The sequence below is a fragment of the Pongo abelii genome, chromosome 9, assembly GCF_028885655.2.
Source record: "Pongo abelii isolate AG06213 chromosome 9, NHGRI_mPonAbe1-v2.0_pri, whole genome shotgun sequence".
NCBI classification, from domain to species: domain Eukaryota; kingdom Metazoa; phylum Chordata; class Mammalia; order Primates; family Hominidae; genus Pongo; species Pongo abelii.
In genome coordinates, this window is record NC_071994.2 from 68,068,243 (window position 1) to 68,093,977 (window position 25,735).

The following is a 25,735-nucleotide window of genomic DNA, read 5'->3' on the forward strand; positions in this document are numbered from 1 at the left end:
AATATTCTATTATTGGGATATTCATATGGTATGAATAATGCATACCATATTTTGTTCCTTCATCTGTTGATGGACACTGGGGTCGTTTCCACTTTTTGCCTATTGTGAATAGTGCTGCTATGAACATTCATGTACAAGTTTCTGTTTGAACACCTGTTTATGTATATATCCAAGAATGGAATTGATGGGTCATATAGTAACTCTGAACTTTATAGTAACTTTATGAAACCGCCAAAATGTCTTCACAGCAGTGCACCATTTTACATTCTCACTAGCAATGTTTCAGGTCTGCAGATGCCAGCTCGGTCAGGGAGACCCTAACCCAGTGGCACTAGAGGAATAAAAGACACACACACAGAAATATAGAGGTATGGAGTGGGAAATCAGGGGTCTCACAGCTTTCAGAGCTGAGAGCCTTGAACAGAGATTTACCCACGCATTTATTAACAGCAAGCCAGTGATAAGCATTGTTTCTGTAGATTATAGATTAACTAACAGTATTCCTTATGGGAAATAAAGGGATGGGCCGAAATAAAGGAATGGGTTTGGCTAGTTATCTACAGCAGGAGCATGTCCTTCAGGCACAGATCACTCATGCTATTGTTTGTGGTTTAAGAACGCCTTTAAGCGGTTTTCCGCCCTGGGTGGGCCAGGTGTTCCTTGCCCTCATTCCGGTAAACCCATAACCTTCAGCCTTGGCGTCATGGCCATCACAAACATGTCACAGTGCTGCAGAGATTTTGTTTATGGCCCCAAAGAGTTTTGGGGCCAGTTTATGGCCAGATTTTGGGGGGCCTGTTTCCAACAAGGTTTCTACTTTCTCCATATCCTCATTAATACTTGTTTTTCATTTTTTGCTGTCATTGTGTTTTAATCTGTATTTCGTTGACTACTACTCAAGTAGATTGAAAAAAAATTACTCATTCTTTGTATTGGTACTGTGAATTGTCTGTGTGCTGGTTATAATTTCTCTTTTTGCTAATTTTTTTTGGGGGGGATCGGTGGGAAAGATTGAGGTTTGGGTACTTTTGAATCTTTCTTTCTTAGGAAAGCTGGTGAGTTTGCTACAGAATTGGGGTGAGTAAAGGAATGTGGTTTGGAGGGTATATTAGTTGCCTTTTTTTTTTTTTTTTTTGAGACGGAGTCTTGCTCTGTTGCCCAGGCTGGGGGTGCAGTGGCACGATCATGGCTCACTGCAGCCTCCACCTCCTGGATTCAAGCCATTCTCCTGCTTCAGCCTCCCGAGTAGCTGGGACTACAGGCATGTGCTACCATGCCTGGCTAATTTTTGTATTTTTAGTAGAGACGGGGTTTCACCATGTTGGCCAGGCTGGTCTCGAACTCCTGACCTCAAGTGATCCGCCCCCCTCGGCCTCCCAAAGTGCTGGGATTGCAGGCCTGAGCCACTGCGCCCAGCCTATATTAGTTTACTATGGCCGTGGCAACAAATTACCACAAACTGGGTGGCTTAAAACAACAATAATTTATTTTCTCACAGTTTTGGAGGACAGAAATCCAAAATCAGGGTGTAGAGGGCACACCCCCTCAGAGGCTCTTGGGGAGAATAATTCCTTGAGCTTCTGGTGACTGTTGGCATTATGCTTTGGTTTCTGACTACACCACCCTAATCGTTGCTTCTGTCTTCTCATTGCCTTCACCTTCATGTGTATCTTTTCCTCTGTGTCTATTATCTTACGGATACCTATCATGGTATTTTGGGTACACTCAACTACTCCAGGATGATCTCATCTCAATATATTTTATTACATCTGTAAGATCCTTTTTCCAAATAAGATAACATTCATAGCTTCTGGAGATTAGGATGTGGACATACCTTTTTTGGGGCCACCATTCAACCCACTCCAGAGGGTCTAAAGGGTGGATCTTGAATTTCTTTCTTTTTTTTTTTTTTTTTTTTGAGACGGAGTCTCGCTCTGTCGCCCAGGCTAGAGTGCAGTGGCGCGATCTCGGCTCACTCCAACCTCTGCCTCCTGGGTTCAAACGATTCTCCTGCCTCAGCCTCCTGAGTAGCTGGGATTACAGGCACCTGCCACCATACCCAGTTAATTTTTGTGTTTTTAGTAGAGACGAGGTTTCACGATGTTGGCCAGGCTGGTCTCGAACTCCTGACCTCGTGATCCGCCTGCCTCGGCTTCCCAAAGTGTTGGGATTATAGGCGTGAGCCCCTGCGACCGGCTGTCTTGAATTTCTTAGGATGTGAGCAAGAAGTAGTCTACTTCAGTCACATTTGCCTTCCCACTCACCACAGGTAACCAGTATTTTGACTTCTAACAGCATAGTTTTTCATGTCTTTGTACTTTATATAAATGTAATTATATACGGTGAACTCCCGTGTCTGGATTCTTTTGTACAATATGTTTGAGAGATTCATTCGTATTGTGGGTAGTTTTAGGTTGGTCATTCTCACTGCTGTAGAGTTTGCCATTGTGTGACTTTACCACACCTTATCTGTTAATTCTGCAGTTGATAGGCACAGGGGTAGTTTGTAGTTTTTGAGTATTACAATAGTGACATGTTATGAACATTCCTGTATGTGCCTTTTCATGAACATGGCTTTTGGTCTGTTGGGTATATGCTCAGGAGTGGAATTGCTGGGTCATAGGTATACATATGTTCAGCTTTAGTAGGTGCTGCCAGACAGTTTTCCATAGTGGTTGTACCAGTTTACATTCCCACTTGCAGTGCATGAAGAGTGTAGGTTACTCCCTATCCTTACCAACTCTTGGCATTTTCTTTTCATTTTAGCTATTCTGGTGGTTATATAATAGTATTGCATTATTTAAATTTGAATTTTCCAGATGACTAATGAAGTTGAGCACCTCTCAAAAGTTTATTAGGCATTTATATGTCTTTTTTGAAGTATCTATTCAGGGCTTTTGCTATTTTTCTTTGAGTGATCTTTTTTTCTTTATTGATTTAATGCAATTCTTTATATGTTCTAGATATGAGTCTTTTTCATTTCATATATATATGGTGCAAATATACTCATGTAATCTGTGCGTTTTCATTCTTTTAATGGTGACTTTCAAGGGACAAACGTTTTAAGTTGTAATGTACAATTTATATGTTTTTGTCTCAATGTTTAGTGCATTTTATATCTTTGTTATTGCAGGATCATGAAGATGTTCTGTGTTTTCTTCTAAAGGCTTTATTGTTTTACCTTTCATATTTAGATCTACAGTCCTAGGGCTAATTAATTTTCTTAAACACTCTGCTCTTAACACTACTCTGTACTGCCTGAAAAAAAGCTTCCCCATTTTTTTTTCTTGTCCGTTTTTCAGCATTCTGCAAGTGAAAGAGAAACATTACCATTGCTGTCACAGCTGGGCCTGAAGTACAACAAGGCTTTGATATGACCAATACAGTGCTTTTAATGCACATTTGATAAAACAAATGCTAGTCTTTGTGCTTTGATATAGTACCAGTTGGTAAAATTTTAGTGGTTAGGAAACTCTGTTAAAAAAAAAAAGAGAATTTATTACTATAAAAGTTCTTAAAGGTAAAGGAAACTTTCTCTTATGTTACTGAGGATAAACTAACAGGAAGCTCCCAGAGTCTTTTTTTTTTTTTTTTTTTGAGACAGAGTTTCGCTCTTGTTGCCCAGGCTGGCTGGAATGCAATGGTGCGATCTTGGCTCACTGCAATCTCTGCCTCCCGGGTTGAAGTGATTCTGCTGCCTCAGTCTCCTGAGTAGCTAGGATTACAGGCATGCACCACCACTCCCTGCTAATTTTGTATTTTTAGTAGAGATGGGGTTTCTCTATGTTGGTCAGGCTGGTCTCGAACTGCCAACCTCAGGTGATCCGCCCGCCTCTGCCTCCCAAAGTGCTGGGATTACAGGCGTGAGCCACCGCGCCCAGCCTGGCTCCCAGAGTCTTAAATCTGCTTATGTGCTATGGGGAAGAAGAGGCTGCTGGGTGGTCCCTTATAAGTTGTGGTTTGAAATCTGAATTTGCGGACATGTCAGTGTTCTTAGTATAGCCACGTTTGCTGCTGTGGGCTCTGCTGTGGTATACATTCTGTGAAACAGATACGTGTGCCACTTTAGTGCAGTAGAGGTTTGCTTCTTAGGAAACATTTGGTAACTTCTAGCACATTTATGTGTCCTGTTTTCACGGCTAAAGATTTTGAAATGACTCTTGCATGTATGACAGACCTTTTGGAAAGAAAGGAGCTAATATTTGTTGAGTACCTCTTATGCGCCATACAAATATGTCCCATATGCTTTGCATATGTTAACTCATTCATTCCTCTCAATAGGCTGATGAGGTAGGTAGTTTTTTGGGGTTTTTTTGTTTGTTTGTTTGTTTTTTGACACGGGGTCTTGCTCTGTCACCCAGGCTAGAGTGCATGCTAACTGCTCACTGCAGCCTAGACCTCCAGGCTTAAGTGATCTTCCCATCTCAGCCTCCCTAGCAGCTGGGACTACAAGTGTGTGCCACTATGCCTAATTTTTGTATTTCTTTGTAGAGACCGGTCTTCCTATGTTGTCTGGCTGGTCTTGAACTCCTAGGCTCAGGTGATCTACCCGCCTTGGCCTCCCAAAATTCTGGGATTACAGATGTGAGCCACTGTGCCTGGCATAGGTATTGTTATCCTCATGTTATAGATGAGGAAGTTGAGATTTATGGAAAAAATACCCTTACTGTTTCTACAGTAAGGGCAGAAAGGTGTGATCCCTTTCCTCACCCATCATAAGGTTCAATGGCTGACACTCCTGCAACAAAAGACAAATTAACAAGAAGAAAGCATAAGAGGCTGGGTGTGGCTCACACCTGTAATCCCAGCTCTTTGGGAGGCCGAGCTGGGAGGATTGCTTAAGCCCAGGAGTTTGAGACCAGCCTGGGAAACACGGTGAGAACCTGTCTGCAAAAAATTTTTAAAAATTAGCCTGGCGTGGTGGAGCATGCCTGTAGTCCCAGCTACTTGGGAGGCTAAGGTGGGTGGATCGCTTGAGCTCAGAAGGTTGAGATTGCAGTGAGCTCTGTTTGTACCACTTCACTTTGGCCTAGGTGAAAAAGTGAGACTTGTCTCAAAAAAAAAAGCATAAGAAATGTATTTAATTAAAGTTTTATATGAAATAGGGCTGGGCGCGGTGGCTCACGCCTGTAATCCCAGCACTTTGGGAGGCCGAGGTGGGTGGATCACGAGGTCAGGAGATCGAGACCATCCTGGCTAACATGGTGAAACCCCGTCTCTACTGAAAATACAAAAAAATTAGCTGGGCGTGGTGGCAGGCACCTGTAGTCCCAGCTACTCGGGAGGCTGAGGCAGGAGAATGGCATGAACCCGGGAGGCGGAGCTTGCAATGAGCCAAGATCGCTCCACTGCACTCCAGCCTGGGTGACAGAGCGAGACTCTGTCTCAAAAAAAAAAAGGGAGCTTTCAGAAGTGAAGACCCAAAGACCTAGGGAAAACTGTTTTTATGCTTAGGCTCAATGAAGAATGAAGAAGGGGAGAGGCCTGTAGAAATGTTAGTAGACAAAGGGTGTTATCTAATGGTAATAGACTGGGTGGGGCAGGGGGACCCAGCAAGGCCTGTCTGTTCAGATTCTTCTTGGATTCTGTGCAGCACTCCTTCTTCCTGGGTATAGGGCAGGACCCCACTGGAGCTGAGGGTCTTCAAGGAAGAAGGGAGAGAGTGACATTTTTAGGTATTATGGCTTACTTTGGGGGAGAGGTGTATGGCTTTTGCGTTGGAGGTAATATTTTTTAGGTATTATGGCTTGCTTTTTTAATATCTGTGACCCACCTTGGGGAAAAGGGGATTCTGGTTTCTGTGACTTGTTTTGGGAGAGTAAGAGGAGTGAGACAGGAGGGCAAGGAGAGACTTTGCTTCTGAGGCTATTTCTGAGGTCTTCCAGTCTCCTTTAGTTCGTAATACTCAGCATGCCAAGGTGTCTTACTTAGGGGTATCATTTTTTGAGCCTCAATACCATGCATTACACCTCTGACACCAAATGTGTGGGTTTTTTCCCCACATTTGTAACTTGGCCAAGGTCTCTGTGATAAATGCATATTTGGGCCAGGTGCAATGGCTCATGCCTGTAATCTAACACTATGCTAACCAATTCTCTAAGTCTCTGGTTACCAACTGGGTATCCTGCAATTCAATTCAATTGTTATTATTATTTTTTTCCAATTCAGTTCAATTCTGACACTAACTGCCTAGGCTTAGTGCAGACTCCACAGGTTAAGTGCTCAGTCTCACAAGACTGTCCCCACTTCAGATGCCAATAAAGTCCCAGATTGCCGCCTGTCTATGCTTTGACCAACCTGCTGTAAGTCAGGGGTTCCCATGACCCCTTCCGAAGTTTGCATAATTTGCCAGAATGGCTCATAGAACTCTGGTTCTTTACTTTACTTACTATTACCCATTTATTATAAAGGATATAACTCAGGAACAGCCAAGTGGAAGAGATGGGTAGGGCAAGTTTGCGGCAAGATGTGTGTGTGGAGCCTTCATGCCCACTCTGGGTGCACCATTCTGCAATACTTAAGTGTGTTCATCAACCCAGAAGGTCCCTGAACCCTGTTGTTTATGTTTTTTTTTTTTTTTTTTTGAGATGGTGTCTCACTCTGTTGCCCAGGCTGGAGTGCAGTGGTGCGATCTCGGATCACTGCAACCTCTGCCTCCCGGGTTCAAGTGATTCTTCTGCCGCATGCCACCTCACCCGGCTAATTTTTGTATTTTTAATAGAAATGGGGTTTCACTATGTTGGTCAGGCTGGTCTCGAACTCCTGACCTCAGATGATCTGCCTGCCTTGGCCTCCCAAAGTGCCGGGATTGCAAGCATGAGCCACCGCACCCGGCCTTATGGGTTTTTAAAATGGAGTTTTCATTACTGTGTTGGCATGATTTTGAAATAATTGCTCATTGGTGATTAACTCACTTCAGCGTCTCTCTCCTCTCTGCAGGTGGTGGTGGGGAGCTGAAAGTTTCAATCCTGTGATCATCCTTGGTCTTTCTGGTGACCAGCCACCATCCTTCAACTATTAGCTTAAGCTATTTAGTAGGTATTAAGCCACTAAATTAGTGGCCCTGTTCACCAGTCATGTCATTAGCATACAAACGCTCTGCTCATCTGGGAGGTGCCAAAGGTTTTAGGAGCTGCGTGCCAGTAACCAGGGACTAAGACCAAATGTTCGTTTTGTTTTTTTTTTTGAGATGGAGTCTTGCTATCGCCCAGGCTGGAGTGCAATGATATGATCTCCGCTCACTGCAACCTCCGCCTCCTGGGTTCAAGTGATTCTCCTGCTTCAGGCTCCCGAGTAGCTGGGATTACAGGCATGCGCCACCACGCCTGGCTAATTTTTTGTATTTTTTGTAGAGACAGGGTTTCACCATGTTGGCCAGGTTGGTCTCGAATGCCTGACCTCGTGATTCGCCCCCCACGGCCTCCCAAAGTGCTGGGATTTACAAGCGTGAGCCACGGTGCCTGGCCACATTTTTTTTTAATTTAAATTTTTTATTTTTGTAGAGATGGTATCTTGTTATGTTGCCCAGGCTGGTCTTGAACTCCTGGCTTCAGGTGATCCTCCCATCTTGGCCTCCCATAGTGTTAGATTACAGGCATGAGCCACTGCACCTGGCCCAAATATGCATTTTTCACAGAGACCTTGGACAAGTTACCTAGAAGAAGTTAAACAAAACATGGAACTAATATTTGAGTTCTTAATTTTCCTGTCTTTAAAGTCCTGTGTCTTCCACTATAGTGTATATAACACAGAATGTACTGCAGTACCTTCCCAGTTTCATCTGGATGAGATGCCCTTTCAGATTTGAGGGGACTCCTTTGCCTGGAGAAGGAGGTACACATTTACTAAAATGTGCTCATGCATTCCAGGAGTGACTGGTTTTTAATTATAAATTTGTATGTTTCCATAGCACTTAACATAGAGTTGTATAGATAGTCGGAACTCAATAGAAAAGTGATGGATTAGTTGTTTGAGTGATAGTCATGTAATGTAGCAAAACGGCTCAATGTGGGGTAGATAAGGTCTTTATAAGTCCCATGGTGATTGAGTGGAGAAAATATCACTCTATGCTTGCTTATTTATTTATTTATTTATTTATTTATTTATTTATTTGAGATGGAGTTTCACTCTTGTTGCCCAGGCTGGAGTGCAATGGCGTGATCTCAGCTTACTGTAGCCTCCGCCTCCCGAGTTCAAGCGATTCTCCTGCCTCAGCCTCCTGAGTATCTGGGATTACAGGCATGTGCTACCATGCCCGGCTAATTTTGTATTTTTAGTAGAGACAGGGTTTCTCCATGTTGGTCAGGCTGGTCTCGAACTCCTGACCTCAGGTGATCCGCCCGCCTTGGCCTCCCAAAGTGCTGGGATTACAAGTGTGAGCCACCACTCTCGTCCTTGTGCTTATTTTCATAGCTTGGATTTATTGAGAGGGTGTGAGTATGATGTGAGGTTTTGGGTGAATTGTTTTGATTCAGAGTCTTGCACATTCAGTAAATATTTGTAGGACATGGTGATGGATTATGGGGAAATTTTCACCTTAAGGAAGTATGTTAATTTTCACAACTCTTGTTTAGCTTACTTTAGAATAGATTGGTCAGTTTGGTTTTTGCTACTGTGGTAAGAAGAGCTCTGTTATAATTAGCACCTCTGCTTCCTCTTACAGTTTTATGAATTTAAAAAAAAGGAAAACTTTATTGTGTTAAATACTTCTTCAAGAAGAGTATTTTATGTTGGGTGATACTCTAAATGTGAAATCCCAAATAACCACTTTGAAAAACAAAAACAAAAACAAAAAACCTTAAAGATTGAAATAGCCCCAGAGACTTTTTTTTCGCATTGTCAAGGTAAATTATATATAGATTGGAAAGGATAGAACCAAACCGATTAAGAGGAGACTGAAATTGAGATCATTACTCATTTATACAGGATCATTTAATTGCCCTGAATGAGTCTCCTGACCCAGACAAATTATACCACAGGGTTCTAGATAATTTTGGGATGAGATCATTCAGTAGATGTCAATAACCTTTGAGGAATCATAGAATTACCACAAGAAGACATAATCTCAAAACTGGGAAGAAGGTAACAGCATGACATATTCCAGTCAAAATCTAGATTAGCTTATTAAGGATATAATCTGAGGGTTTAGAAAAAGACCTGATTGATGATGATGGTGATGATGATGATGATGATGATGATGATTTTTGAGACAGGGTCTCACTCTGTTGCCCAGGCTGGAGTGCAGTGGCGTGAGCACAGCTCATTGCAGCCTTGACCTCCCTGGCTCAACCAGTCCTCCCACCTCAGCCTTCCAGGTAGCTGGGGCCTAGGCACATGCCAACATACCCAGCTAATTTATTTGTTGTAGAGATAGGGTCTTGTTATGTTGTCCAGGCTGGTCTTGACCTCCTGGGCTCAAGCGATCCACTCATCTTAGCCTCCCAAAGTGCTGGGATTACAGGCATGAACCATGGTACCTGGCCAAAATTATTATTGTTATTATTATTAATTATATATATTTTTTGAGACAGAGTCTTGCTCTGTTGCCCAGGCTGGAGTAGAGTGGCGTGATCTTGGTTCACTGTAACTTCCACCTCCCAGGTTCAAGTGATTCCACTGCCTCAGCCACCCGAGTAGCCAGATTATAGGTATGTGCTACCATGCCCAGCTGTTTTTTTTTTGGATTTTTAGTAGAGACAGGGTTTTACCATGTTGGCTAGGCTGTTCTTGAAATCCTGACCACAAGTGATCGGCCTGCCTCAGCCTCCCTAAGCATTGGGATTACAGGCATGAGCCACCGTGCTCGCCCCAAAACTATTATTATTAAGAGCCAACATCTGCCCACTAAGAATATGTTAGGTCAGACTAACCATGTGTTCATTCAGGTGAGTACATGGATAGAACAGGGAATACTGTCAGCTACCATTTTTGGGTTCAAGAATGTTTCACAGGAATGACTAGGATATACTTGGGAATAAGAGAGAAATTCAAGCTATATGATGAAATAAATGATGCAGAAGTAGAGGTTATAGAAAGAAGATGTGACCTAATATCAACACTTTTTTAAAAATGTAAAACTTTTAGTTGGCTGCGAGTTTGATTTATGGCAAAAGTGTGATTTAGTTGCCAAAAATTGTGATTTTTGGTTGCAATTCTAGAGATACATTGTCAAAAAAGAGGGAGTGGATAGTCCTGTTTTAAATTGTGTTATTAAATAGTTAGATTACACATAGAGTTAGATGTCAGTTCTAGGAACTAGGATTGTGAGGGACCTGAAAACCATGTCATATGAACGACATTCAAAGGAGCAGATTTGTTTTATAACCAGTAAATGGCTCTGACCCTAGCTCTCACAGAAAATTTCCAGAAGAACTTGGGGATGGGAAAATGAAAACATTGTTGGGATACTGTGGATTTTTTTTTTTTTTTAGATGGAGTCTCGCTCTGTTGCCCAGGCTGGAGTGCAGTGGCGCGATCTTGGCTCATTGCAGCCTCCGCCACCCAGGTTCAAGTGATTCTCTTGCCTCAGGCTCCTGAGTGGCTGGGATTACAGGCGCGCGCCACCACGCCTGGCTGTTTTTGTGATTTTTTAGTAGAGATGGGGTTTTGCCATGTTGGCCAGGCTGGTCTTGAACTCCTGACCTCAGGTGATCCGCCCACCGCAGCCTCCCAAAGTGCTGGGATTACAGGCATGAGCCACCACACCTGACCGTTTTAGGTTTATTTTTAAATGGCCAGGGCATGCCCTTTGTTTATGAAAGGATTCTAAATAACAATCACAGAGGACTATCTTTTATATTCTTTAACAAGCTAAATAATTTATTGGAAAAGCTGTAACCTACAGGCAATAGGTTGAAGGATATTAACATTCCCAGGTACCAGTGTCAGATGTTAATGCTTTTTTTCTCTCTTGCTTGCTCTGTTGCCCAGACTGGAGTGCGGTGGTGTGATCATAGCTCACCGCAGCCTCAATCTCCCCGGCTCTAGCAATCCTCCCACCTCAGCCTCCCAAGTAGCTAGGACCTCAGGTGTGGTGCCATCACACCCTGCTAATTTAATTTTTTTAATTAATTAATTTTTTTGAGATGGAGTCTCGCTCTGTTGCCCAGGCTGGAGTGCAATGGTGAGATCTTGGCTCACTGAAACCTCCACCTCCCAGGTTCAAGTGTTTCTCTTGCCTCAGCCTCCCGAGTAGCTGGGATTACAGGCACCCGCCATCATGCCCGGCTAATTTTTGTAATTTTAGTAGAGATGGGGTTTCACCATGTTGGCCAGGCTGGTCTTAAACTCCTGACCTCCGCCTCCCTTGGCCTATTCTGCCCACCTCAGCCTCCCAAAATGCTGGGATTACAGGCATGAGCCACTGCACCCAGCCTTAATTTTTTTTTTTTCTTTTGGTAAAGATGATGTCTTGCTATGTTGCTTCGGCTGGTCTTGAACTCCTCAGCTCAAGCGATCTTCTTGCCTCAGCTCCCAAAGTGCTGGGATTACAGGCATGAGCCACCGTGCCCAGCCAGCTATTACAGTTTTAACTTTCAGAGACAAGCAGCTTGTATTCTAGATCATGCTACAATCAAGAACTCTTTCTACTTTATCAGCTAATTGCTTCAAAAAGGATTCTTTCTTTGACTAGTTCAACTGATAGATGCAGGGATGATCAGTTGCAGCTATAGTGATTTAGCAGTTAACAGCTATGTCTGGTAGAAGGTATGCTATATCAAGACTTGCGGCAACTTTGCTTGTAACTGATATAGTTGCAGCTTATTGCTCCACTGCAGGCAGGGTTGAATTTCAGCATGGAAAGCACGTTCTTGAGGCCTCTTCGCTTTTCCTCAGTCAAGGCTGTATCCAGGGTTGATATCTAGCCTATATGCCATATGTGTATGGCTAGTGTTTGCTCTGATTGGTTGGTGCTCACATTGCACAGATTGTTAAATGTTTTGAAAATCGTATCTGGTTCTATTCATGTGCATTCTCTGATCTTATATCTGGCTCTATTCTTCCCTATTCTGTGATCTTATGTCAGACCTGAAGTTCCTCTAATTTTTCTGTGGTGTAATTATAGGGAAAATTTGCCTTTTTTCCTTCTAATGCTCTTAAGCAACTTCATATAAAAAAGTTCCTGGAAACATTAAATTTTTCTTTTAGTATTACAGGCCATTATACAGTATTTTAAGTCTACTTAGTGATCTAAAAGGTTTCAAACATTTATGAATCAACTAAAGAAATTTGAACATTGACTAGATTTTTGGCATTAGGATTTTTTTGGTCAAATTTTTCTAGGTATAGTGATAGTATTGAGGTTATGTTAAAAAAGAGATACTGTTTTTTAGAGAGACATGCTGAAATATTATAAATAAAATGATATGTTTGGATTTGCTTTAAAATAATCTGGCATGAGGATATACAAGTAAAGCAAGATTAGTCATGCATTGATAATTGCTAAAGCTAGGTGATAGATACATGGCAGTTCATTGTACTTTTTATGATAAAATGTTAGAAAAAGCTCATGTCCTCTTAAAAGACCCCTGCATTTGTAAAATTATAATTGGATATTAAAAATTCTCGCCAAGCGCAGTGGCTCACGCCTGTAATCCCAGCACTTTGGGAGGCCAAGGTGGGTGGATCCTGAGGTCAGGAGATCAAGACCATTCTGGCTAACACTGTGAAACCCCATCTCTACTAAAAATATAAAAAATTAGCCTGGCGTGGTGGCATGCACCTGTAGTTCCAGCTATTTGGGAGGCTGAGTCAGGAGAATCGCTTGAACCTGGGAGGCAGAGGTTGCATTGAGCCAAGATCACACCACTGCACCCTGGCCTGGGCGACAGAGCAAGACTCCGTCTTAAAAAAAAGAAACAACAACAACAAAATTCTCAATTAGTTAAAGACATTATTGGCAATTATAACTTGTGATTTCCTTGTAATAATTAGAACTATACATGGGGTTGGCTGGGTGCGGTGGCTCACGCCTGTAATCCCAGCACTTTGGGAGGCCGAGGCAGACGGATTGCCTGAGGTCAGGAGTTCGAGACCAGCCTGGCTAACATGGTGAAACCCCATCTCTACTAAAAATACAAAAATTAGCCAGGCCAGGCGCAGTTGCTCATGCCTGTAATCCCAGCACTGAATGGGTTGGGACCTATTCAGTGTTTTTTTTTGTTGCTGTTGTTTGTTTGTTTGAGATGGAGTCTTGCTCTGTCATCCAGGCTGGAGTGAAGTGGCGCTATCTCGGCTCACTACAACCTCTGCCTCCCAGGTTCAAGAGATTCTTCTGCCTCAGCCTCCTGAGTAGCTGAGACTATAGGCACCCGCCACCATGCCCGGCTAATTTTTGTATTTTTAGTAGAGACAGGGTTTCACCATGTTGGCCAGGCTGGTCTTGATCTCCTGACTTCAGGTGATCCACCCGCCTTGGCCTCCCAGAGTGCTAGGGTTACAGGCGTGAGCCACCATGTCCAGCTGCTTCAATGTTTTAATCTCTGATTCTGATACCAAAGTTTTTTGTTTTTTGGGTTTGTGTTCTTTTTTTAGACAGTGTCTTGCTCTGTCATCCAGGTTGGAGCTCAATGGCACCATCTTGGCTCACGGCAACCTCTGCCTCCTGGGCTCAAGCAGTCCTCCCACCTCAGCCTCCCAAGTAGCTGGGACTACAGGCACCTGCCACCATGCCTGGCTAATTTATGTATATATGTATATATTTGGAGACAGAGTCTTGCTCTGTCGCCCAGGCTGGAGTCCAGTGGTGCGACCTCAGCTCACTGCAACCTCTGCCTCCCAGGTTCAAGCAATTCTCTTACCTCAGCCTCCCGAGTAGCTGGGATTACAGGTACCCGCCACCATGCCTGGCTAATTTTTTTATTTTTAGAAGAGACTGGGTTTTGCCATGTTAGCCAGGCTCTGGAACTCCTGACCTCAGGTATCTAACCCCCTCAGCCTCCCAAAGTGCTGGGATTATAGGCGTGAGCCACCTGTGCCTGGCCGATATTTTCATTCATATTTTTTTCCATGTTGAATTATTATTATTATTATTATTTTTGAGACAGAGTTTCGCTCTTGTTGCCCATACTGGAGTGCAATGGCGTGATCTTGGCTCACTGCAACCTACACCTCCTGGGTTCAAGTGATTCTCCTGCCTCAGCTTCCCAAGTAGCTGGAATTACAGGCATGTGCCACCACGACCGGCTAATTTTGTATTTTTAGTAGAGACAGGGTTTCTCCATGTTGGTCAGGCTGGTCTTGAACTCCTGACCTCAGGTGATCTGCCCGTGTCGGCCTCCCAAAGTTTTGAGATTACAGGCGTGAGCCACTGTGCCTGGTCCGAATTATTTTTAAATATCATACATTGCAAGCAAACTATCATTTTTTGCAATTTATAAGAAAGTTATGCCACAGGCGTTTAAGCACATCTGTTTTTTTTTTTGCTTTTAGTGTTCTTTGTCCTGCTTTAATTTTTTTATATGATTTTTCTTATATACCACCTTGTTTTTTGAGGTCGGTAGGTAGGTGGGACATAAATCACAAATTGAAAAAACAAAACCAATCTCTCTTCAGAATGTTTTGAGGAGTAAGGTATTAAGCTTCATTTAAATCAAATTCCCTGGGCTTCTAGAGTGCTTTGACTGAGCCCCTTTCCTTCCTTTCTAAATGATAATATCCAATCAGAAAAGATGTGTTAATCTACTGCATTACTCCACATTCTTTGTCTCTGAGATTTGCAACATCTGAAAAATTTCTTTTTGTTATAGAAGTCTGTTGTGGTTTGTTCCTTGTGCAAGACCTGTAGTGGACACCTTAAAGCAGTGGCTTAAAGTATTTTTTGGCTCACAGATCCCTTGGAAAATATGATGCAAGCTGTGGATTCTTGCCTGAGCCCCATCAGTCTGGATTGTTTGAGGTGTTGGCCTGCCAGGCCTATTGCACTAAAATCTTGGGATGTCCCCTCACTTTATCTTTTGTTATCCTTTGTCACTCTCTTGTGATGCCTCCAGTTTCCTCCATCCCATATGTAAGTCTTTTTTTCGTTAATTCTCGTTTTGGCAGAGCATATGCTTCCTGAGAAAGGAGTCATAGAAAATACTTTTTTTTTTTTGAGATTATGTGTTTGAAATTTCTTTCTTTTCTTTTCTTTTTTTTTTTTTAACAACTGGTAATCAATTTATTAAAATAGTTGACTTAAGCATCTGCAATGGTGACTTCCACCTCAACTCCTGGCTCAATACTGATGGAAGTAATCTGCTTAACAATCTCAGAAGGACTGTGCAAGTCAATGAGTCACTTGTGAATTCTCATCTGGAAACGATCCCACGTCTTAGAACCTTCACCACAAGGAGTTTTTCTTGTAGTGATTCTCAAAGTCTTGGTAGGCATTCGAACTGGTCCTTTCACTTTGAAATTCTTTTGCGCCTCTGATCAAGTCAGCACACACCTTTTCCAAGGATTTTACGTTGCGGCTTGTTAGGGTGATTCGAATTCGGTGAATTGCCACTTCCGGCTCTACGGGTGTTTTTCCGGTATCTTTAAAAGCCATGGCTGCTGCGCGGCTTCCTGACCGACTTGTTCCTCTGCGAGAGCGAACAGCGGTGAGTCAGGAGCAGGAGCGTAGGGACCACAATTCTTCAGCACCCACGAGCGCGTCTTCCTCAAAAAAAAAAGCTGAAATTTCTTTCTTTTACTCTCTTATTATTTGGCTGAGTATATAATTCTAACTGGAAATAATTTTCCCACAGAATTTTGAGGACATTGCCTCATTTGTCTGCTAAATTCCAATGTTGCTATTGAGAAATCCAGTGCTATTCAGATATCTTTCCTTGGTAAATTTGTTTCTTCCTGGAAACATCTAGAATTTTCTCATTGTCCCTGACATTCTGAAATTACATCATGATGTGTCTTGGTGTGGGTCTGTTTTCATCCATTGTGCTAGATCCTTGAAGAGCACTTTCAGTTTGGAAATTCATGCCTTTCATTTCTGGGAAACTTTATTATTTTGTTGATAATTTCCTCCTCTTTATTTTTTCTCTTCCCTATTTATGGTATACTTTTATTTGGGTTTTAGACCTCTTGGATGAACTCTAATTTTATTATTTCTTAAATAAATAAATACATTTTATTTATTTATTTATTTATTTATTTATTTATTTTTTTGAGATGGAGTTTCATTCTTGTTGCCCAGGCTGGAGTGCCGTGGCGCGATCTCGGCTTACTGCAACCTCTGCCTTCCAGGTTCAAGCGATTCTCCTGCCTCAGCCTCCCAAGTAGCTGGGATTACAGGCATGTGCCACTACGCCCGGCTAATTTTTATTTTTTTTAGTAGAGGTGGGGTTTCACCATGTTGGCTAGGTTGGTCTTGATCTCCTGACCTCAGGTGATCCACCTGTCTCAGCCTCCTAAAGTGCTGGGATTACAGGCATGAGCCACCACGCCGGCCCAATACATTTATTTTTGAGACAAAGTTTCACTCTGTCACCCAGCTGGAGTGCAGTGACATGATCACAGCTCACTCTAACCTCCATCTCCCGAGCTCTAGCGATCTTCCCACCTCAGCCTGCTACAGGCACACTCCACCACACCCAGCTAATTTTTGTATTTTTAGTAGAGACAGGATTTCGCCATGTTGCACAGACTGGTCTCAAACTCCTGGGCTTAAGTGATCCACTCGCCTCGGCCTCCCAAAGACCTGGGAGCCACTGCCCCCAATCTAAGCATGAGCGAGCCTAAGCATGAGCCACTGTACCCAGCCTAATTTTATTACTATTTTTTCTCTAATTTTATTTATTTTGTCCTACTTATGAGGATATTTCCTCAAATCTATTTTCTAACTCTTCTATTGAGTTTTATATTTTTCTGACACCATTTTAATTTCCACAAGCTTGTTTTTATTTTTGTTTATTTTTTTGAGACAGGGTCTTGCTCTGTCACCCAGGCTGGAGTGCAGTGGTGCTATCTCAGCTCACTGCAGCCTCTGCCTCCTGGGCTCATGCAGTCCTCCTGCCTCAGCCTCCCAAGTAGCTGAGACTATTGGTGGGCACCACCATGCCTGGCTAATCTTTTAATTATTATTTTGTAGAGATGGGCTCTTGCCATGTTGCCCAGGTTGGTCTTGAACTCCTGGACTCAAGCAATCTCCACCCGCCTTGGTGCTGAGATTACAGGCATGAGCCACTGCCCAGCCTTGTTTTATTTTCTGAGTATTCTTTTAAAACAACAGTCTATTCTTTTTTTTATGTATACAGTATCATCTTTTATCTCTGCATATCTTTTATCTGTGATAATTTTTTTGTGTGGGAAAAGATACTTTGTTGGAAATGACACATGCTTTGACAGTAGGAGACTGTATTTTACTAGCATGCCAAATTTCTTTTGTTGTTTGTCTTTTTATTTTTTAAATCACTTTATGAAGATATAATTTACATAGCCTAGTTTACCTGCTTACATTATACAATTTCTGCTTTTAGTGTATTTCTGAGTTGTGCAATCATTACCATAATTTAATTAGAACATTTTAATCACTTTAAAAAGAAACTTTGTACTAATTAGCAGTCACTCTATATCCCCTCATCCCAGGTAAACACTAATCTACTTTCTGTCTCCATACGTAGGCCTTTTCTGGGCAATTAATTAATTAATTTATTTATTTGAGACGGAATTTTTGCTCTTATTGCCCAGGCTGGAGTGCAATGGTGAGATCTCGGCTCACTGCAACCTCCGCCTCCTGGGTTCTAGCTATTCTCCTGCCTCAGCCTCTCGAGTAGCTGGAGCTACAGGTGTGTCCCACCACGCCTGGCTAATTTTTGCATTTTTAGTAGAGATGGGGTTTCACCATGTTGGCCAGGCTGGTCTCAAACTCTTGACCTCAGGTGATCACCTGCCTCAGCCTCCCAAAGTGCTGGGATTACAGGCATGAGCCATCACGCCCAGCCAGGACATTTTATATAAATGGAATGATACAGTATGTGATCTTAAGCCACTTTGCATGTTTTCAAGATTCATCTGTGTTGTAGCATGTAACAGTACACCATTTTTTTTATGGCTGAATAATGTTCCATTGTATTATTATACATTTCATTTATCTGTTCATCAGCTGATGCCTGCTGATTCTTTTGTATTTATTTTTTTGAGATGGGATCTTGCTCTGTTGCCCAGACTATAGTGCAGTAGTGTGATCATAGCTCACTGCAGCCTCGAACTCCTGGGCTTAAGTGATCCTCCCACCACAGCCTCCTGAGTAGCTGGTACTACAGATGCATACCACCATGCTTAGCTTATTATTATTATTTTTATTATTATTTTGAGATAGGCTCTTGTTCTGTCACCCAGGCTGGAGTGCAGTAGCACCATCACAGCTCACTGCAGCCCAATCTCCCAGGCTCAAGCAATCCCTCCACCTCAGCCTCCAGACTAGTAATTATTAAATTTTTTGTAGAGACAGGATCTCGTTACATTGTCCAGGTTGGTTCCGAACTCCTGGCCCCAAGCCATCCTCCTGATTAGCTGGGATTACAGGCACGAGCCACAGTCCTCTGCCCTGCTGGTTCTTAAATAGGCTTTCGGTTAGTCCTCCTGTTTTTGGCTCCATCTTTATCTCCACTTTGAAAGGTGCCTAATGCTACAAGTTCCTGAGCTTTTTGGAGGTTATTTTGTATCTCAGCCTTTCTCAAGCCTACTGTTAGTAACCACTCATCCATCAGCTTTTCAGCTTCTAAAATGTTATTACTGTTGCCTTCACTCTGATTTTGTGGGTTTATGCCACTCTCCATCCCCCACTGTTTTAGCAAGGTTTTGGAAAGAGGGAGGTAGCTGAGGAAGAGCTAATGCATACCTTCAGCCCTCAGTCTTTCACTGAAAGTTTAAAAGGTGGGATTCCCATGCTGTATCAGGCTCTAGGCCCAATAGTCATGGAATGACCAAGCTGGAAAAACCTTTAGAGATGAGCAGCTAGTCATGTACTTCATCTTTCAGGTGAAGAAAATGAGACTCACAAGACTCAGTAAATTGTTTAATGTCATACAATTAGTAAATAGCCAAGTTAGGTCCTTAATCCTGTCTCCTGCCTTCTTGACTAGTTGCTCAGACTTAATTTAGGCTGATTACTTTAAAATTTGGTATTGAGGAGAGCATGGGGACCCTTGTTGAGATTTGGCCTCTGCCACTTTTTAGTTATAGAAATGGGTTTGCTTAAGCCCAATTTTCTGGAGGGGCTAGCTTTTAGAGAAAGGTGCGTGTGTACCTACCTGTGTAGCCTCTGGGAGTTCACTGTATTTGGAAGAGTGTGCGTATACATCTAACTAATTTATTAATTATATAAAAGAACGGCCAGGCGTGGTGGCTCACGCTTGTAATCCCAGCACGTTGGGAGGCTGAGGCGGGTGGATCTTCTGAGGTCAGGGATTCGAGATCAGCCTGGCCAACACGGCAAAACCCTATCTCTACTAAAAACACAAAAACAATTAGCTGGGCATGGTGGTGCGTGCCTGTAATCCCAGCTACTAGGGAGGCTGAGGCAGGAGAATTGCCTGAACCTGGGAGGTGGAGGTTGCAGTGAGCTGAGATCGTGCCACTGTACTACAGCCCGGGCGACAGAGCGAGACTCCATCTCAAAAAAAAAAAAAAGAAAAGAACACAGGATTGGGTTTTTTAGACTGGTCTAAAAGACCATGAATTGGACAGCTGGTTGCATCACCCACTAAACAGGAAATATGTGAGTTCCAGATGTTACCTGACAGATGTGTGCTCTGCAGGGCATTCGGCTGGGCTAAAGGGAAGGCAATGTGAACAAAAGTGTTTTCAGTTTGTCCTAGATGCAGTTTGGAACAGTCCTGACTGGATAGGCTCTCAAACCTAGTCTCTCTAAAACTGGTCACATAAGAAGTTCAGCCATTTTAGAAATACTAGGTACATGAGTTGGATCACGTGTGGTGCCTGGAAGATGTTAAGCAGGTGGCAAAACATAAATAAAAATAATGGCTGTGTATACAAACCTAAAACTATCTGACAAAGTATTGAGAAAGAGAGTGAACAAATCTGCCTTGAGAAAACAGGAGTAACAGGGTTTCCCTTAAATTTACATTGAAAAGCCTGGTAAGCAGCTTTCCTGGGTTAGTGCCTTGGAAGAGGACTTAGAAGTGGCCTGTGGGGCCAGTGCAGTGACTCATGCCTTAATCCCAGCACTTTGGGAGGCCAAGGTGAACGACCGACCACTTGAGGTCAGGAGTTCGAGACCAGTCTGGCTAATGTGGCAAAACCCAGTCCGTACTAAAAATAGAAAGATTAGCTGAGCGTGATGGCAGGCGCCTGTAATCCCAGCTACTTGGGAGGCCGAGGCAGGAGAATCAGTTGAACCTGGGAGGCAGAGGTTGCAGTGAACCAAGATTGTGCCACTGCACTCCAGCCTGGGTGACAGAGCGAGACTCCGTCTCAAAAAAACAAAACAAAAAGGCCTGTGGGTGGGGGTTGGGGGGCAGTGGACAGTTCATTGCTTGTATTCTGGGTACTTATTTGCGAATGTCTGACTCCTGAGCACCACAGTCAGCTGGTGATGTGGGCCAAGGTACAGCCTATCTCTTCAAGAACAGTACCTTCTTTACGGTGTAGGAGTTGTAAAATTACTTTAATTTCATGTGAAGAAGAGATAAGGAAGAGTGATAGCTTCCAAAACTCTGCAGTCCTTATTGTGTATGTGTGCCTGTATTTAAGGTGTCTCTATTTAAAAAGTGCTGATAGTAATGAAAGTCATCTATTAATAAAAGTAATCATAAGGTTAACTCTCATTTAATTAGAAATGTGTAATCTCTTCCCTTCCTACATTGTGCCCCACCATCAGACAGGTGATGCCCTCTGATTTATATAGGGGTTCAGAAATTGTGTGGAAGATAGGGAGAATTGAAATGCTGGAGCAGCCAGAGAGTTGAAGACAAAACAACCTAGCTCTCAACATGCACAAAAAGTAGAAGTGTGAGTTGGTAGCAGTACCATGCTGTTGGGCAGTCTATTTCACAAGTGTTTATAACAGGAAAGATACAGTGCCATCTTTTAGTGTGGGAAATAAACTGATTATAGCATGGATGACACTCAGTTGATGACCATGGTCACCAATAGTATCATTTTAGGATATCCCAGAATGCCAGTATGCAAAGGATAGCATAGTAACTTAGACATATGCATTCGCAGAGGAAAGAATTTCATCACTCTTGCTGCAGATAATCTACAGATAATGTGAAATAGACCTTATAGGATTGCTGTTGATATGGTAAGTTGAGGCAGTCCATGTGATACTGAAACAGGAGAGGTTCCCTTGTCCCCTCCCTGGCTCGCTTCTTCTTTTTTTTTTTTTTTTCCTGGAGATGGAGTCTCGCTCAGCCACCCAGGCTGGAGTGCAGTGGTGCAATCTCGGCTCACTGCAACCATCGTCTCCAGGGTTCAAGCGATTGTGCCATCTCAGCCTCCTGGGTAGCTGGGATTACAGGCACCCGCCACCATGCCTGGCTAATTTTTGTGTTTTGGTAGAGACAGGGTTTCACCATGTTGGCCCAGCTGGTCTTGAACTCCTGACCTCAGTTGATGCACCCACCTCAGCCTCCCAAAGTGCTGGGATTACAGGTGTGAGCCACCGTACCCTGCCCACAGTATAGTTTTGAATGCTTTAAATGTATTGCATGCAGCCTCTGTTTTAAAAACCCTGAGAGGTTGTTAGAACCATTAAAAAAAAGTTTTTTTTTTTTTTTAAGTTAAACTTTAAATTTGAGGTAATTATAGATTTATTTGCAATTGTAAGAAATAATACAGAGAGATTCCCTGTGCACTCTACCCAGCTTCCCTTATTGGTGACATCTTGCAGGACTATATAGATATTATCAGAAACTCACGCCTGTAATCCCAGCACTTTGGGAGGCTGAGGCGGGTGGATTGCCTGCGGTCAGGAGTTCGAGACCAGCCTGGCCAACGTGGTGAAACCCCGTCTCTATTAAAAATACAAAAAAAATTAGCTGGATATGGTGGCGGGCACCTGTAATCCCAGCTACTCGGGAGGCTGAGGAAGGAGAATCGCTTGAACCTGGGAGGTGGATGTTGAAGTGAGTCAAGATTGTACCATTGCACTCCAGCCTGGGCAACAAGAGTGAAACTCTGTCTCAAAAAAAAAAAAAAAAAAAAAAATCAGAACCAGGAACTTGACATTGATATAGTCAAGGTATCAAAGAGTTCCATCACCATAGGAATTCTTGGGGTTGCCCTTTTATAGCCACACCCATCTACCTTCCTCTCCCCACAACCACCCAACTCTCCCCCTTCCCCACCATTCTTTGTTTCTCTAATTTTATAGTTTCAAGAATATTATATAAATGGAATCATATAATACGTAAATAACGTGCTGTGATTGGCTTTTCTCATTCCTATACAGGTCTAATGGTGATGAATTCTCTCTGTTTTGCCTGAAAATGTTTTTAGTTTGCCTTCATTTTTGAAGGATATTTTTTCTGTTCATAAAATTCTGGTTTTGGCAGATTTTTATTTATTTGTTTTTTTTTTTTCAGTACTTGTGTTGTTCCATGTTTTCTAGCCTTCATTGTTTCTGATGAGAAGGCAGTGGTAATTTCAATTTCTTCCCCTTGAATATAATGTGTGTCCTTTCTTCTAGTTCTTTTCAAGGTTCTCTCTTATCATTGGTTTCCAGAAGTTTGTCTGTGATGTACTTGTGTATTATTTTATTGGCATTTATACTGCTTGGAGTCCATTGAGCTTTTTGAATCTGTAAATTTTTGTCTATTACCAAATTTGGAAAAATTTTGATTATTGCTTCTTCAAATATTGTTTTCTGCCTCATTCTCTCTATTTTCCTTCTGGAACTCCAATTATATTATGTTAGACTTGTTGCCCCACACATCTCTGAGGTCCTCTCTCCTGCTGCCCTTTTCTTTTTTAATGTATACATTTTATTTTGTAGAGATGGGGTCTTGCTGTGTTACCTAGGCTGGTCTTGAACTCCTGACCTCAAGCAGTCCTCTCAACCTTGGCCTCCCAAAGTGCTGAGGTTACAAGTGTGAGCTACCACGCCCAGCCAGCTCTTTCTTTCTCTAATCCTTTTTTCTCTCTGTATTTCTGATTGGATAATTTTTGTTGTTCTCTTTTCAAGGTCAGTAACTCTTCTGTCATTTCCAATCTGCTTTTAAGCCAGCCCACTGCATTGTAATGTCTGTTTCTCTGTCGAGATCTTTTTTTTTTTTTGAGACAGAGTCTTGCTCTGTTGCCCAGGCTGGAGTGCAGTGGCACGATCTCGGCTCACTGCAATCTCCACCTCAACCTCAAGAGATTCTTCTGCCTCAGCCTCCCCAGTAACTGGGACTACAGGTGCACGCCACCACGCCTGCCTGATTTTTATATTTTTAGTAGAGACGGGGTTTCACCATATTGGCCAGGCTTGTCTCAAACTCCTGACCTCGTGATTCTCCTGCCTTGGCCTCCCAAAGTGCTGGGATTACAGGAGTGAGCCACCACGTCTGGCCTGAGATCTATTTTTTCATTCATTATGATCACAGCTGCTTTAAAATTCCTGTTTGCTAATTCCGGTATTTGAGTAAACTCAGGGTTGGTTTCTGTTGATTGACTCTTCTCTTGAGAATGGGTCATATTTCCCTGTTTCTTTATATGCTGAGCAATTCTGGATTGTAAAGAACTAAATTCTGTTACCTCCCTCCAGAGAGCATTCTTTTTTTATTTTATTATTATTATTGTTATTATTTTTAAGTTAACTGTTTCCCTGTAGTGAGTGGCAACTTAAATTTCAGTTCAGTTCTTTTACCCTTAACTTGGCTGCTTGGGGTCTGCTCCATGCATGCGTGGTTCAGGGATCAGCTAGGTTTGTAGGCAGAGTTTGTACACAGATTTTTGGGTCTTCCCTTCTGTGGTTCTCTCTGGAATTTCCCTCTTTCACTTCCCAGCTGCTGTGGTTTGCCTTAAAATTTGCCCTCTGGTTTCTTAAGCTAGTAGGATTATGAGTTTTTGAGTTTTACCCACCTCTTATGACAGACAGGTACTTGCCTGACTGGAAGCCATAAAAAAGGGAAACTCACCCAGTATCATTACCTTCTTTGAAGTGCTGACCTTTTTCCCTACTTGAGAATCTTCTTGCTTTTTAATTCTCCAGACAAGCTCATACTTGTCTGCAGGAAAGTTGGTCTGAAGGGAGCTACTCTGCCGTGACTGGAAGCAGAACCTGTATGAACTAGATATAAAATAGTCTGTTGATAAAATCAATTTTTTCCCATTGTAGTTTCACAGATCTTTATATTATCCTCCCTATCACCTTCAAGAGGCCAGATATAAAAATGTCTTTAAACTAGGTGTGGTGGAGCATGCCTGTAAGGGAGGCTGAAGTCAGAGGATTGCGTGAGCCCAGGAATTTGAGAGCAATCTGGGCAACCTAGCTAGACCCTGACTCTACAAAAAAATTTAAACAATTAGCTGGGCGTGGTGGTCCCAGATACTCCTGAGGCTGAGGTGGGAGGATAGCCTGAGCTCAGGAGGTTGAAGCTGCAGTGAGCCGTGATTGCGCCGCTGCTCCCCAGCCTGGGCAACAGAGTGAGACCTTATCTCAAAACAGCAACAACAAATGTCGGTTTATTTCTGGCTTGGTCAAAGCAGAACAGATAAAAAACCTATTAAAAGTTCTTGTAAGGCATGTATGCTTTAAAAAAAAATCTGTTATGATTGATTTGAACTGTACTTCCTTGGAAGCAGATTCACAAAGATAGACTCACACGTAGTTGACTAATTTTGAAATTGTTCTTGGAAATGGGCTTTAGATCTTATATCCAGATCTGCTGATGTTTGTATAATCTATATGTGTTGGACAAATAATTAGTTATTGTTTCTAGGACAATAGGACAGTTGTGGTGGTGATATCATATTCCTAATATTGTTTGAATTTCAAAGGGTCTAAATAATTGAGAATTTAAGGTACCTGTGATACACAGGTTTCAGGAGGTGGGCCTATGTAGGTGTTTTTGAGGATTAAGTTTTCCTACTGTTTCTTCTTTTTTTTTTTTTTGAGATGGAGTCTTGCTGTGTCACCCAAGCTAGAGTGTAGTGGTGTGATCTCAGCTCACTGCAACCTCCATCCCCCGGGTTCAAGTGATTCTCCTGCCTCAGCCTCCCGATTAGTTGGGATTACAGGTGTCCGCCACTACGCCCGGCTAATTTTTGTATTTTTTAGTAGAGATGGGGTTTCACCATGTTGGCCAGGCTGGTTTGTAACTCCTGACCTCAAGTGATCCGCCCACCTTAGCCTCCCAAAGTGCTGGGATTACAGGTATGAGCCACTGTGCCCAGCCCCTTACTGTTTATTCTTAAAACTCAGCCCTAAGTAAATGATGAGTGAATCACTTCAGTAAAAAAAATCTTAGGTTTGTGAATCCCCTTCTCTTACCTTTTCTGGCACTCTTTGTAGAGCGGCTGAAATGAATATGATTTGTTTTCAGGGCCCTCATACTTCTTTATACATCTCCTTTCCCCTTATGGAGAAAATACTTTGCTCTTGCTACTGGTCCAGTCGAATTCACAGAAGGACGTTTGTCTAACTTTGGCACCCCGTATAGTCCTTTATTCAGAACCAGACTCTTTAACAAGACTTCTTCCCTTAGCTAATTTAAAGAAGGGGCAAATGTGGAGAGGTGGTTGTGGGGACAGAGGCTCTAACAATCACTTCTCCAGTGATTCATAGCCTTTCTCTGCCTTTTGACCACAC

The 25,735-nt window shown here is 42.6% G+C and overlaps 1 protein-coding gene and 1 pseudogene across 6 annotated transcripts in view; one reads left to right on the forward strand and one right to left on the reverse strand.

Moving 5' to 3' along the window:
• DENND5A (DENN domain containing 5A) overlaps positions 1–25,735 on the forward strand; it is a 129,482-nt gene that overhangs the window by 27,807 nt on the left and 75,940 nt on the right. The gene's annotated exons all lie outside the window — the stretch shown is intronic.
• Positions 15,144–15,648, reverse strand: LOC100451503 (small ribosomal subunit protein uS10-like; annotated as a pseudogene).